Source organism: Pinus tabuliformis, chromosome 2_1, assembly GCF_031772625.1.
Source record: "Pinus tabuliformis cultivar Carrire ecotype Pingquan chromosome 2_1, CPIR1, whole genome shotgun sequence".
Taxonomy (NCBI): domain Eukaryota; kingdom Viridiplantae; phylum Streptophyta; class Pinopsida; order Pinales; family Pinaceae; genus Pinus; species Pinus tabuliformis.
The window spans coordinates 73101286-73114660 of NC_142299.1; the positions used below are offsets into that span (position 1 = coordinate 73101286).

The 13375-nt window shown below is 40.7% G+C and overlaps 1 protein-coding gene across 3 annotated transcripts in view; it reads right to left on the reverse strand.

Annotated features, from left to right (window-relative positions):
- LOC149198838 (uncharacterized protein At3g49140-like) overlaps positions 1-13375 on the reverse strand; it is a 200554-nt gene that overhangs the window by 150010 nt on the left and 37169 nt on the right. The window lies entirely within an intron of this gene.

Genomic DNA, 13375 nt, shown 5'->3' on the forward strand with positions numbered 1-13375 from the left:
TACCTTCTCTAATGGACAGTTGGTATATTTGAAAACTTTATATTTCCTAAATAACAGATACATTTCTATACAATATGTTCAATAATTTACAGAACTGTGTATTCAGTGGAACCTTGGTCAGTTCGTAAAGCAGGGATTATTAAAGTAAATGTTAGTTTTAGGTACTAAACTTAGGAATTTATAAAGTCAATTGGACTTTAATTTATTTTTTGTCTTAATTCACTTTAGTGTGCATTTTGGTCTAATCCCACATTCATAAAGTGAATTGACTCGACTCTATTGTAACCTATATAAGAAAGCTTTCACTTTCTCATTATTCACTCAACACAAAGAACTCTTTCAAGTTTTCAGTTTCCATAATATTGTATCAGAGCCAATTTAATCTGCTAAGTATGATCTTTTGCATAGTATGATGATCTGGAGAATGAGGAAAGCATGATTAGATTGATGGTGTGTGAAAACATGAAGACCTAAGGACTATTACAAGCAGAGACAGATAGATAGATTTTCAAATGTTTACCTTAGCTCTGAAACCATGTTGGAAAATGCAATGTGGCAGCTATTAAATCAAATTTTCCTTATCCTTAATATTTGCTTGTGAAATTTATTTATTTTCTTGTATTTTCTTTATTAGATCTTTTTCTTCAAACAAATATCAAGAGTAAAATAGTAGAGACAAAATTAGGCTCCAAGCAGGGCAAAACCCCTCCAAGGGGAAAACCCAGAAAATCTCTTCTCTTCTTATAGAATTTGCTTCAAATGAAACAATCAAGACCCAAACCTTAGACCAAGTCCTCCTCTAATTACCAAGTCAACCCTTCACGAAACCCTTCCAATAAGATCAGATCAACAAGGCTCAATCTTGCATCAACCAGATTCCAGTTACAACTTTGATCCTGTAGCTGCTGTAGAAACCCTAAGAAAAATCTTCAAGAGATCCTCCTTTGAGCAAGACAATATTTCCCAAGGTCAACGAAGTCAAATGAGAGTATTTGCTCTTCTAGCAACTTGATCTTTTGCAATTCGGTCTTGCAATTTCGGCTTCTTGAAAGCTGTAGAAACCCTAGTTTTCACACGTGTGAGAGAGATAGAGCCCAAAAACAAACTTTTCTTCTTCTTCTTGGATTCTCCTTGTCTTCTAGACCTTCACTCTTCCTTTCTTGCTTCTCCTAGCTTCAAATCGAACTTCTTCTTGAGAGATTGAACTTGTGTGAGTGAGTGTGTCAAATGAGGTTGAAGCTGCCTGTATTTATAGCCTTTCCAAGGGGTTGAATTCCCTCCTTTAGGCCGACTTGTAGCTGCTAGGGCCAACTTGTACTTTGGAGGTTTCTAGGACCTTCTAGACTCAAAATAAATTGTTTTACAGGGGTACATGTTGCCCGAAAGGGTCTTATAATCATGATGTTGACTCTCTTGACCCATGGCAATAAATACTATGACCTAACAAACCCTAGAAGTGTGAAGAACATGCTTTTACCTAGAAGACCATAAAAAAGAATCATGAAACCCATGCTTTAAAATAATAACTTTTCTTTCTTCTTTTGTTTGTTACATAAGATATACATATTGAAATGAGTACAACAACAATTATGAAAACTGAAACTAGTTACATTTCCAACACATAGGAGGGTCAAATTCAAGGCTGCAGCCTCCAAAATTAATCTCAGACAGAAGCCATCTTCTTTCTATCTCTTATAGTGCCTTTGTTGACCTCAATAGAGCTCGTTTGCCCTTAAACAATTCCCTGTACACTGCAGAAAGGTCCCTTGCTGTCCCTAGCTAGCTTCAGTGCCTTAGTACAACTCAAACATGACTCCTAGTGGTCTGTGACCTTTGCTATTTGGCTTGGGTGCCTCTAGGAGGCCCTACTGCAGCTCAATCCTCCTTAACCGAACCTCTAATGAACCTAGTTCTTCGCTGTTTGAGAGAAACTCATTGACCAAATGAATGACTTAGAAAGATGCCTCCAAGGTAGGTCCTAACTTCTAAGTACTTCAAGCTGATTTGCTGTGCCAGAACAAGGAAAAAATGTGTCTAGGCTGGGGGCATCACCTCCACAGAATCTAATCAAGAAGAAGGGGTATTAACACCCTCAAGGCCTCAACTCAAGACAATCAAAGATATTCCAATCCAAATTGATGATGAAAATGTGGTTTCAATTCTCCTTTATTTATAGATTCCTCATGGGGTTCCTCAAATGTGAGGGGTTACAAGTCCAACCCCCAATTTGGGCTTTTTGTCCGAGCTACTTCAAAATTTACCCAATGTTGCTCCAAAACTTTGGATAATTGGGTTTCCTCCTTTATCAAAGACTATAGCCTATGTGGTGTTGAAAAGTGTAACTAGGTTCGGTCTTCATAATGACATGTGAAATTGTGATTTTATGTAATTGATGAAAAGAAAAATAAAATTATTATTGTAATGCTCATCTCATGGGTTTCATGAGCAAGGAATTTTATTTTTTAGTAATGACTCCCATTGTGAGCCTTTAGGATTTGTCATCTAGTCATAAAAGTCAATTTGAGTCTATGTCATGTAAGGACCCTTCTTGGGCATGTTACATATTTGTATAAGTCATTGAAAGAGTCAAAAGACCCTCCAAGACAAGCACAAGCATCTCCTAGCAAGTCGGCTTCAAAATAGAATAAATGATCTCCTCCAAATGACACGTCGGCTCACCCTCCAACAAGTCGGCTTATTTGATGGGGAAACAACTATAAATAGGGCAGCTCGGCCTCATTTCAGGATCAAAATTTCGGTGGAGCAAGTCTGAAATAAAATGGTGCGAAGATCACTTAGAAGGAAGCCTTATCATCAACAAAGGGGGAAGGAAGTAGAGCAAAGTTCTTAGCTTCATTTTTGGGTTTGTTTTAGGGTGGTTTGGCTGTCACACGTGCAAAGAACAAGGAGATCATCTGCAGCTGTAAGGCCGAGAAGGTTACAGTCATCCAAGGTAACCAAATTGGGATAAGTACAAGTCAAAAGGGGAGGCCGAGACAAGCTAGAAGGAGATCCTATCCAAAGCGAAGGAAATCAAGGCATAAGAAAAGGTCTTATGCATAAGTTAGGGTTTCTGAATTAGGGTCAAGGATTGCAGACCTAATTCAAGGAGGCCGAAAGTTTGAAGCAGAAGGAAGCCGAGAAGAAGGAAGGAGCAGAAGGTTGACTATAGTTGACTAAGGATCTCATCAAGGGAATTTGTGTCTTGGTCTTGGAGTGACAAATAGATCAAGGGTCTTGGTCTTGGTATTTGTCAATTGAGGTCTCCATACGAAGAAGAATTTGTTCGGGTTGTCCTCTCAAGTGGGAGAGGTTTTGGCCCTGGCAGATAGCCTATATTTTGTGTCTCTTGTCTCTTTATGGTTTATGAATTGATCGCTGTTTGATGAAGAATAACACTATAATAACATAAGTAAAAGAAGATCCTAATCTAAGAAGTAAAAAGCATTCACAAACAGTTATCAATAGAAGAGAAATCACCTAATCTTGATGCCCTAGATTTCTCAACATGGGGTTGGATAGGCTATTCCATCCTCTTGTGGGCAATTAATCCATAGGGGACATTACAAGTTTGTGCCTTCATTTCCATCATATACCCTGTAAACCATTTTCCCCTTTAATTTCCATAGTCATGCTACACTTGTTACTTCACCTGTTATTTACTTTTTGTCTTTCTATGTTTCAGTTTGAAACTACCCTCCCTGTCCCATCATTGTTTTTGTTTCCCATCTGTCTAATCTTCTTCTTCGTGCTTTAGCACGTTCTACTTTCTGTCCATTCGTTATTCAATCTAACTCTTTCCACTTTATTTGATCAACCATATTTTATTTTTCCTCCATCAATATGCCTTGATTATTAGTTTTGAATCTTGATACTCACTTAGATCTAATGGCACTCGATTTCAAAGAATAGGTGGGAATGATATAACTGGCACATCATTGTTGGTTAGAAAGCTTTAGGCTCCCTTCCAGTAAGTCCATAGTTCTTGTTCATTTGCCCATCTCATTCATCTGAGTATGTACTCTTGCTGTTTCAATTTCTCATTTTTATGTTTATTCCATCTCAATAAATCACATGTTCAACCCACAAGTCTTGAAGCTAATAGGCAGCTTTTCCATTTCCTTTGAGATTGGCAACAAAGGTCTGGTCTGAACTCTCTATCTCATTGCTATTACTGAATGGTTTCTTCCATCTGTCCTATTGTAAGAGTTTATTGCAAAGCTGTTCAAAAATCAGGTTGACATCTATAGCAGTGATGTTCAGGGTCTCGATGAAGTGCTCATAAGCATGTGGTAAGTTTTTCGGCATTATTACAACCATGTCCTCTCCCTCCATCTTCTGGCCAAAGGCCTCCAACCATTCTCAGATGTACTTGATCTTAAGTTAGTGCTCCTGTAAGGATGCACCCTTACTCATTGTGATCGAGAACATGTTTTTGAGAAAGAAGGCTCTGCCTTTGTCTGAAGTCTCATGCAGATCTTTCAAATGCTTCCAAATTGCTGTTGAAGTCTACCCTGCCTAAACCTCATGAAGCATTTCACAAACGATTTGATCAGCATTATTGCTTCTCTGTCTTGGCCATCAAACTTGTTCTGGTTTTACCTACAACAGTGGGTCAGGTATCCTTGCCGAGAACGATGTCTTACAAACACCTGTACTCAAATATGGCCAACATTTGTTGCTTCCACATGTTGTAGTTCTTCCTAGAGAAATTCTGGTTTCCTTCTTGCATAATGTTGGACAACAAATCCATAGATACAAGTCAAGAGTGCGAAAAATAGATGGCTATAAAATGTTGTAGCAGCCATCTACTACTGAGAAACATGCAGATTCGTGAGACATTTGCCCCAAATCAGTCCAAAAATACTTAAATCTGTGTACTAATAGTTGAAACTTCACAAATCTAGATAGATCCACCCTCAAATAGTTTAAAAACAGTCAGATCTGTTAATAACCATCATCAAAACAACCAATTTCTCCTTGGATCCACTGAAAAATAATAAATCAGCAGCTAAAATTTCGTCTATACTGTCAAGGAAACTGAAAAATATAACATTCTGGGCTGTAAATCAATATTTTGCACTTTTTTGACCAATTCCGTATGGATTCTGTACGACAGCGCTGCTGTACCATACAACTGCTCCATATGATCTCTGGAAATGATGGCTGAAAACACCAGCTGAAAAATGTTGTATGGTGGCTGAAATTTAGAAAAAATGACCTTTGAAAAAAAAAACAATAGCTGGTTTCAATGAAATCCCTTTGGTTCTTCAATATGCTAAGCACTTCACCGATTTTTGCACTAAGGAACGCATCAGAAGAGAGTGGACAGCACCCTACAATCCGGAGCAGAATGGAGTAGCAGAAAGGAAAAATAGGACTATTGTGGAAGTAGTTGGGCAATGTTGTATGATCAGGATATGCCTAAATTCCTGTGGGCAGAAGCATGCAGCATGACAGTTTATGTCCAGAACAGGACTCTTCACAGGGCATTGGGCAAAATCACTCTAGAGAAGGTCTTCACCGGGAAGACACCTGAAGTCAGTCATTTCAGGATCTTTGGGAGTTTAGCATATTGTCATATACCCGAAGAGAAGAGAAAGAAATTAGATCAAACTGTTGAGAAAGGATATCTAGTGGGATATAGCGAGAAAGCTAAGGCATATAGAGTCTATCTTCCAGGGAGTATGAAGGTAGTAGTTCAGCGGGATGTAAAGTTCATGGACGATAGAGCTTTCAGGAAATCCCGAGAAATGCCTTCCGAGGAGCAGTCGAAAGACAAGCCGTTGATCAAACCACTTCAACCAGCGGAAACTAGTACCAGAAATTCTCCTGAAGACAAAGCTTCAGAACAAGAGGAAGAGCCGATAGATGTCCCTACTTCCAGGTGAAGAACGAGTTGGGAATTGCCAAAACTGCTGGAACTGCCGAAACTACCGGAACTACTGGGAACTGCCAGAACTGCCGGGAATAACCGGAACTTCCAAAGCATCTGTCTCCGAAGGAGAGCAGCATGCAAGGGACAACTAACTAACATTGGGACAGTTGTATGGTACTTAGCAGCAAATACACCAAGCATGGAATGTTACAGCTAGCATGCAAGGGACAGCTAGCATGCAACATCAAGCATGCTAAGGACGACAACCATGCTAGGGACAACAAGCAAGCAAGATGCACCCAACACATAGGTCAGTATGGCAACATGGTGCAACAATGGCACATAATGCAATACAATGATGGGTAAAGTCATGATTAATGAAGCGTGATGAGATGCAGCATAGTGATGATGGGTGCAGCATGGTGTAGCACGGTGAGGTGCAGCATGATGATGAAATGCAGCACAACGATATGTGAAGGAGTCACCTTGGAGAATCAGTTGAAGCAGCATGTTTTCAACTGATCTCATGTATCATCTTCTTAGAGATGATCTATGCTCTTATCTAGATAAGTCAAAGTGTTGACTTCTATTGTAAACATTCTATCTCTCTCTCTCTCTGCTGAACTATTGAAGAACATATAAGAAGAATTGATCAAGGGTTTCCCCACATTGGGGTTTGTCCCTGGCTAGCGCCACATCCTGTGTCCTCTTGTCTTGGCTTGTCTTCTGCGATTTATGTTTATGTTCTATCTGCAGTTTACTTTAATGCTGATGTGATTGCTAATCTAGAAAAGATATTGAGCTAATTGTGAAAATTGAAATAAATTGCTCTAAGCACAGAACGTACCTAAAATTAACATGGTATTGAGGCTGAGGTGAAGACAATGCCCAAGCAAGAGTGAAAGAGCAATCACCGAAGATAGTTGGGAAAGGACAAAAGGATCAGTGGATTCCTCATTTCACTTCAAATTCACCAAGGGTGGAGTCGAAGCAGAGAATATTAACAGAATGGCGCAGCAGAAGTTTCTGATGGCCTACCTAAAGATCACTTCAATGGGAAGTCCGGATCCAAGGGTGGAAGGAAAGGCAGATGCCTTGGTTGTCATAAGTTCGGCCATTATGCGAAGGAGTGTCTGAGGTAGGGACACATCACTTGATGATGATAACAATCATTCCAGGGACATCTTCAATCATCAAAGGAATGACAGGTAATGCAAGTCATCAAGGAAACGACCCACTCTTCAAAGAAAGCAAGGAACCCCACGTATGAAGATTCAAATGTTGTTTCTGATAATATAAAGAAGCGTTATCTTGTATTGGCCCTCTCCTTCAGATTCTTTGGGAATCTGGCTTATTGATCGTAGTGCTTCAAGGCACCTCATCGGATAGAAGGGTGCTCTCTCGAATTTGGTAGAGATGGAAACAACTGTGGGATTATACTTGGAGTCAATGCCACCTATCCCGGAAAGGGTGTAGGGAATGTTACCCCTCAATTGAATGAGGGTAACTCTATTCATTTACAAGAATCTCTTTTATGTACCTAATCGCAAGAAGAACCTAGTGTCCATCTCGGAAATGGAAGTCAAAGGTTTCAGGGTGGCATTCATCAATGGAAAGGTACGTGTTAAAAAATAGAATTTTCAAAGATGCTTTTTCTCATGGGTTCAGGGTTGGCAATTTGTATCAAGTTGCAGGATGGTCCATTGGGGATCATGTCAATTGACATATCGCATCTATAACATCGGAGGTCTACCTATGGGGCCCTACCCGATGTGAGTCAGATGGTGATAGGGATGCCTGAATTCAAGAAGATCATGAAGGTACATGTCTGAGATGCACCGAAGGAAAATCTTATAAGGGGACCATTCCTCTCATGCAGCAGATCCACAGGTTTGGAACAACCCGAGGAGTTTGAGATTCATGGTCGGGAATCTCATGTATACAAGTGGAAGAAAGCCCTCTATGGCTTGAAGCAAAACACCCCGAGCGTAGTATGAGAGGATTGATAGCTGTCTGATGAAGCTGAGATTCACTAGGAGTGAAACTAATCCAAACCATTACCCAAAGGTTGTGCATGATAGACCTCTCATACCGGCACCTTATGAGGACGATCTATTTCTGACAGGTGCAGACCCTCTCATTTGCAAAAGTGAGAGGGAGTTGGATTCCGAATGGGGAATGATAAACTGCAAGCCTGTGACTACCTCGAGGATCTTAACTTTCAGAAGTTATATGGTCGTAATGTCGGACCAGATTTGGGAAATGCCTCTGAGTTTCATAAACTCATTTGCGTTGATGTTCTTGATGAACTTCCGTCCGGACATATGTTTTGTAGTTAGCATGGTGAGCTCATATTTGGTTGAGCCTCACTGGATTGGTGCCAAGAATCTTCTGAGATGTCTTCAGGGCACAATCTCTCATGGATTGAGATACACTGCCAGAAATATGAAACTGCATGATTATTCGAATGTTGACTAGGCAGGCGGTGTGGAGGATCACTAAAGCACTTCTCAGTGTTGGTTCTCTTTGGATTCTGCTTCAATATCATGGATGAGCAGGAAGCAGAAGTCGGTTGCTATAAGCACCACCGAGACCGAATACATAGCTACGAGTATGATCTCGTGTGAAGCTGCATGGTTGCAAAAGCTCTTAAGTGAGTTGTTTGTACACATGATGAGCACTACTGTGATTCTCTGTGACAACCAGAGGGGGGATTCGATTATTGAGGAATCCCGTATTCGATGATTGCTCCAGCAGATAGGCATCAGATACTGCCTTATCTGGGATATGGTAATTCAATGAGCGAGTAGGCTCCATCGCATTGAGACTGTTGTACAGGTCGCAGACATTTTGTCAAAGCCCGGGGGAAAGGTCAAATATGTGACTTTCCCGAACGACTTGAGTCGTTGAGAGACCTTCTTATAAGGGTCCTGCATGTTGCATGCATTGAGCTCTCGGAGCTCTGGGGGGCTTGGGGTACTTACTAGAGCAATATCCGACCATAGGGCGACTCACCCTCCCCTGGTGGTGCGCTATGTACAAGGTGACAGGTTCAACCTTCCCCTGTGATACCCTGTGGCGACTGTGGAATAGGATGATTAGTTCTCCTGTGGGCTGGGATGATTAGTTCTCCGTGGCAACTGTGAAACAGGATGATTAGTTCTCTTGTGGGCCGGGATGATTAATTCTCCCATGGCAACTGTGGGACAAGATGATTAGTTCTCCTGCGGAAACTATGGAACAAGATGATTAGTTCTCTTGTGGGCCAGGATGATTGGTTCTCCAGTGGCAACTGTGGAACAGGATGATTAGTTCTCCTGTGGGCCGGGATGATTAGTTCTCCCGTGGCAACTATGGAACAGGATGATTATTTCTCCTATGGACCAAGATGATTATTTCTCCCATGGCAACTGTGAAACAGGATGATTAGTTCTCTTATGGGCCGGGATGATTAGTTCTGTGGTAACTGTGGAATAGGATGATTAGTTCTCCTGTGGGCCGGGATGATTAGTTCTCCCGTGGCAACTGTGAAACAAGATGATTAGTTCTCCTATGGGCCGGGATGATTAGTTCTCCCGTGGCGACTGTGGGGCAAGATGATTCGTTCTCCTGTGGACAGGATGATTAGTTCTCCTGTCGAGGCATCCTACCCATGCAGTCTGGGACTCATGGGAAGTACCTCTCATCTGATCAATGAGCAGGGAAATGGGGTTAGGGACCATAGTAGTACTATCGATGGACGCATCGATGTATCTATCATTGGACGCATCGATGTATCTATCATACTCCCTATGCTAGGATGACCTCCATTAATCTGGGATTAGTATGAGTGGTTTGAGACACTCTCTTGTGATATTGATCTGGGATCAATAAAACTGACTTTGGGCCAGTAGGAGTGATGTGACACACTCTCTTCAAATGAAACTGACTTCGGGCCTGTAGAGAATGGTATGAGACATTCTCAATCAATTCTTCTTCTTCATGGTTCAGCAGAGCAGAGCAGTGCAGGGCACTGATGGCATAGATAGTACAATCGGACATATGGATCAGCGGATGGAGTTCTCCCTAGTTGAGAGGGAGTGTTAAAATTGACAACTCGGGCCAACCTCTATGTGGGTCATCTTATTAATGGACGCTGATATTTTTCTTGGATCCCTCTCATCGAGAGGTGTAGGATTGATCTAAAGACCATCCAATTCCGATAAGTATTCATGGTATTCATGGAGATATGAATTTATTTGTGTTATGGGAAAATTCGTCAAGGTCGGCCAGCAACCAAATAAACCCCACTTGTGCTCAACGTTTTAGTATAAATAGAGTTGGCCTTCAAGTCATTTCAACACACTTGGGATCTTTTCCTCTCTACTTGTCTTTGGGTTTTAGTAGGAGGAGAGATCCTAAAGGATAACGCTACCCTAATCCAGAGGGCAGAAGTTGAAACTGCCCGGAAAAGCCAGAATAGCCGGAACTATCGGGAATAGCAGGGACTGTCGGAACTGTCAGGAACTGCCAGGAAAAGCCGGAATTGTCGGGAATAGCCGAAACTACCGGGAACAACCGGGAAAGTTGACGCAAAGGACAAAAGCCAAAACTGCCGAGAACTGTCGGGAAAAGCCGGAACTGTCGGGAACTGCTGGGAAAAGCCGGAACTGTCGGGAACTGCCGGGAAAAGCCAGAACTGTCGGGAATAGTCGAAATTTCCGGGAACAGTCGGAATTGTCGTAACTGCCGAAACAGGCAAGAAAGCTGACGCAGAGGGTAGAAGCTGGAACTACCAGGAATAGCCAGAATTGTCGAAACTGTCGAAACTGCTGGAACTGTCAAGAACAGCTGGAATTGTCGGAACTACCGGGAACAATCGGAACTGCCGGAACAACCAGAGCATCTGTCTCCGAAGGAGAGCAGCATGCAAGGGACAACTAACTAACATTGGGACAGTTGTATGGTACTTAGCAGCAAATACACCAAGCATGGAATATTACAGCTAGCATGCAACATCAAGCATGCTAAGGACAACAATCATGCTAGGGACAACAAGCAAGCAAGATGCAGCCAACACATACGTCAGTATGGCAACATGGTGCAACAATGGCACATAATGCAATACACTGATGGGTAAAGTCATGATTAATGAAGCGTGATGAGATGCAGCATAGTGATGATGGGTGCAGCATGGTGCAGCACGGTGAGGTGCAGCATGATGACGGAATGCAGCACAACGATAGGTGAAGGAGTCACCTTGGAGAATCAGTTGAAGCAGCATGTCTACAACTGATCTCATGTATCATCTTCTTAGAGATGATCTATGCTCTTATCTAGATAAGTCAAAGTGTTGACTCCTATTGTAAACGTACTATCTCTCTCTCTCTGCTAAACTATTGAAGAACATATAAGAAGAATTGATCAAAGGTTTCCCCACATTGTGGTTTGTCCCTGGCTAGCGCCACATCGTGTGTCCTCTTGTCTTGGCTTGACTTCTACGATTTATGTTTATGTTCTATCTGTAGTTTACTTTAATGCTAACGTGATTGCTAATCTGGAAAAGATATTGAGCTAACTGTGAAAATTGAAATAAATTGCTCTAAGCATAGGACATACCTAAAATTTACAACAGGTGAGATAGCAATAGTGACATCTTTTCCTGCAATAGACCCTTTAATTTTAAATAGCACTTAAGCATAATTATGTGAAGTTTCCGGAAATATTCCTTCCTTCAATTCCAAATTAGATGCCATTTTTTTCTTCAGAGATGAGCGTTTTTGTGTTTGTTGATAAGCTTAGGGTTTTTTGTAACCCTTCTCTTTTTTTTATATAAGAATACACTAAATAGCAAATAGTATATTCCTTTTTATTTAGACTTCCCTTTTCCTTGTCCTCTCTTTTTCCTCAAACAAAAGATTTTATATTTTATAATATTTATTAAAAAATATCTTTCTTATCATTCGACTTACTCAAAGCATAGTAATGTGTACCCTTATGTTTATTGAGTCAAATCACACGTTAATATTCACTTTATAGCCCTTGGGGTGTTAAAAAAATAAGGTACTTTGGTATAATGGTCCATGAAGTCTTCTTAAATTCGGTTAATTTATCCTTTTATAATTGACCTTATATCATATGGTGCTTCTTTGTGCAATTAATATATGTTTCACTGTATGAAAACCATGTCTTCAATAAATATTCTTGAGTGGTAATTTTTTAATTTTGTATATCTTTCAATTTGTAATTCCCCAAGTTGATGCACATTGGATTAATAATTTTCTATCTATCGAAGTTATGGAAGTGGCAAATTCAATTCATAATAGTCATTTGGTGGCAATTAACTTTTAAATTTTTGGGATGGTCACATCTCCTCCAAAACGCTTGGACCTTAACACATAAACTTTGTTGTATTCATATGAGTGAGACGGGTTGCAACAGCGATAGGCTGCAGATGATAGTTGTGGGGAACGTCGGGCGGCTGCAGGACAAGGATCCGGCGGCTCGAGCAAAATGTTGTGCAGCAGAGTTGAATGGTGAGTTGGTTAACGGGCAGGGGTATTGAGGATGGTCGCATGGCGCAAACTTGGAGATGTCCGACGGTGGAGGTGTTCAACAGCGGAAACTGTGGTTATCGCCATGGTCGACGATGAGTGGACGATTGCAGGAGTGGCGACGTCTATGGGTGCCGTTGGCCAGCGACTTTACGAATGTTCTTTCTGTCGTGGATTGCTGAAAAGGAGTTCAAGGACTGCACAAAAAAATCCCAACGCCTATGAATCAATCCACAACTACGGAGTCGTTTCCTGACCTTTCGAATCCCCGTCGTTTACGCTTTCGTTTGGGGAGTGGAATGAATCCGTTCAAACAAATTATATACCGGCTTTGCTTTGCCCATCACGGAACAAACGAGGATCTTCTTTCTCCAGCCTTCATTCTCTATCAAGTTTTTTTTTATTATTAATTTTTTTTTAATATATATAACTCCTTTTTTTCTCTTTGACCCTTATTTTTATATTTTTTAATAGATATATATATATATAGATATATAGATATTAATTTATGTTGGTTTTTTTCTTTGTTTTCTCTTCTTCTTTTTTTATATGATATATTCTCTTCTTCTTTTTCTTCTTCTTTAAAAAATGCCCAAGGGCCTTTGACGAACTCAGCAACAGAGAAACTCCAAAAGTGTAGCAAAACACTTCAATCTTGATGGCAACAATGTTGACGAAACCTTGATGGCCAAGGACCCAGATCAACCAACGTGGCTCTGATACCACATGGAATGAAGTTCGTTCTTCACGTTAAATACTCCAGAAGACTTGGAATATAAAGATCTCCATTGAAATACAAGAATATATATTAAAATGTATGCATAAGAATTGATGTTACAATTGAGAGTGAGGACTCTGCTTATATACTGGCAGGTGCCTCTTCATGGAAAGTCATGTCCCATTTAGACATGCCTCTTCAACCTAATTACTAATTAACTAATCATTATTACAATTATCATCATTA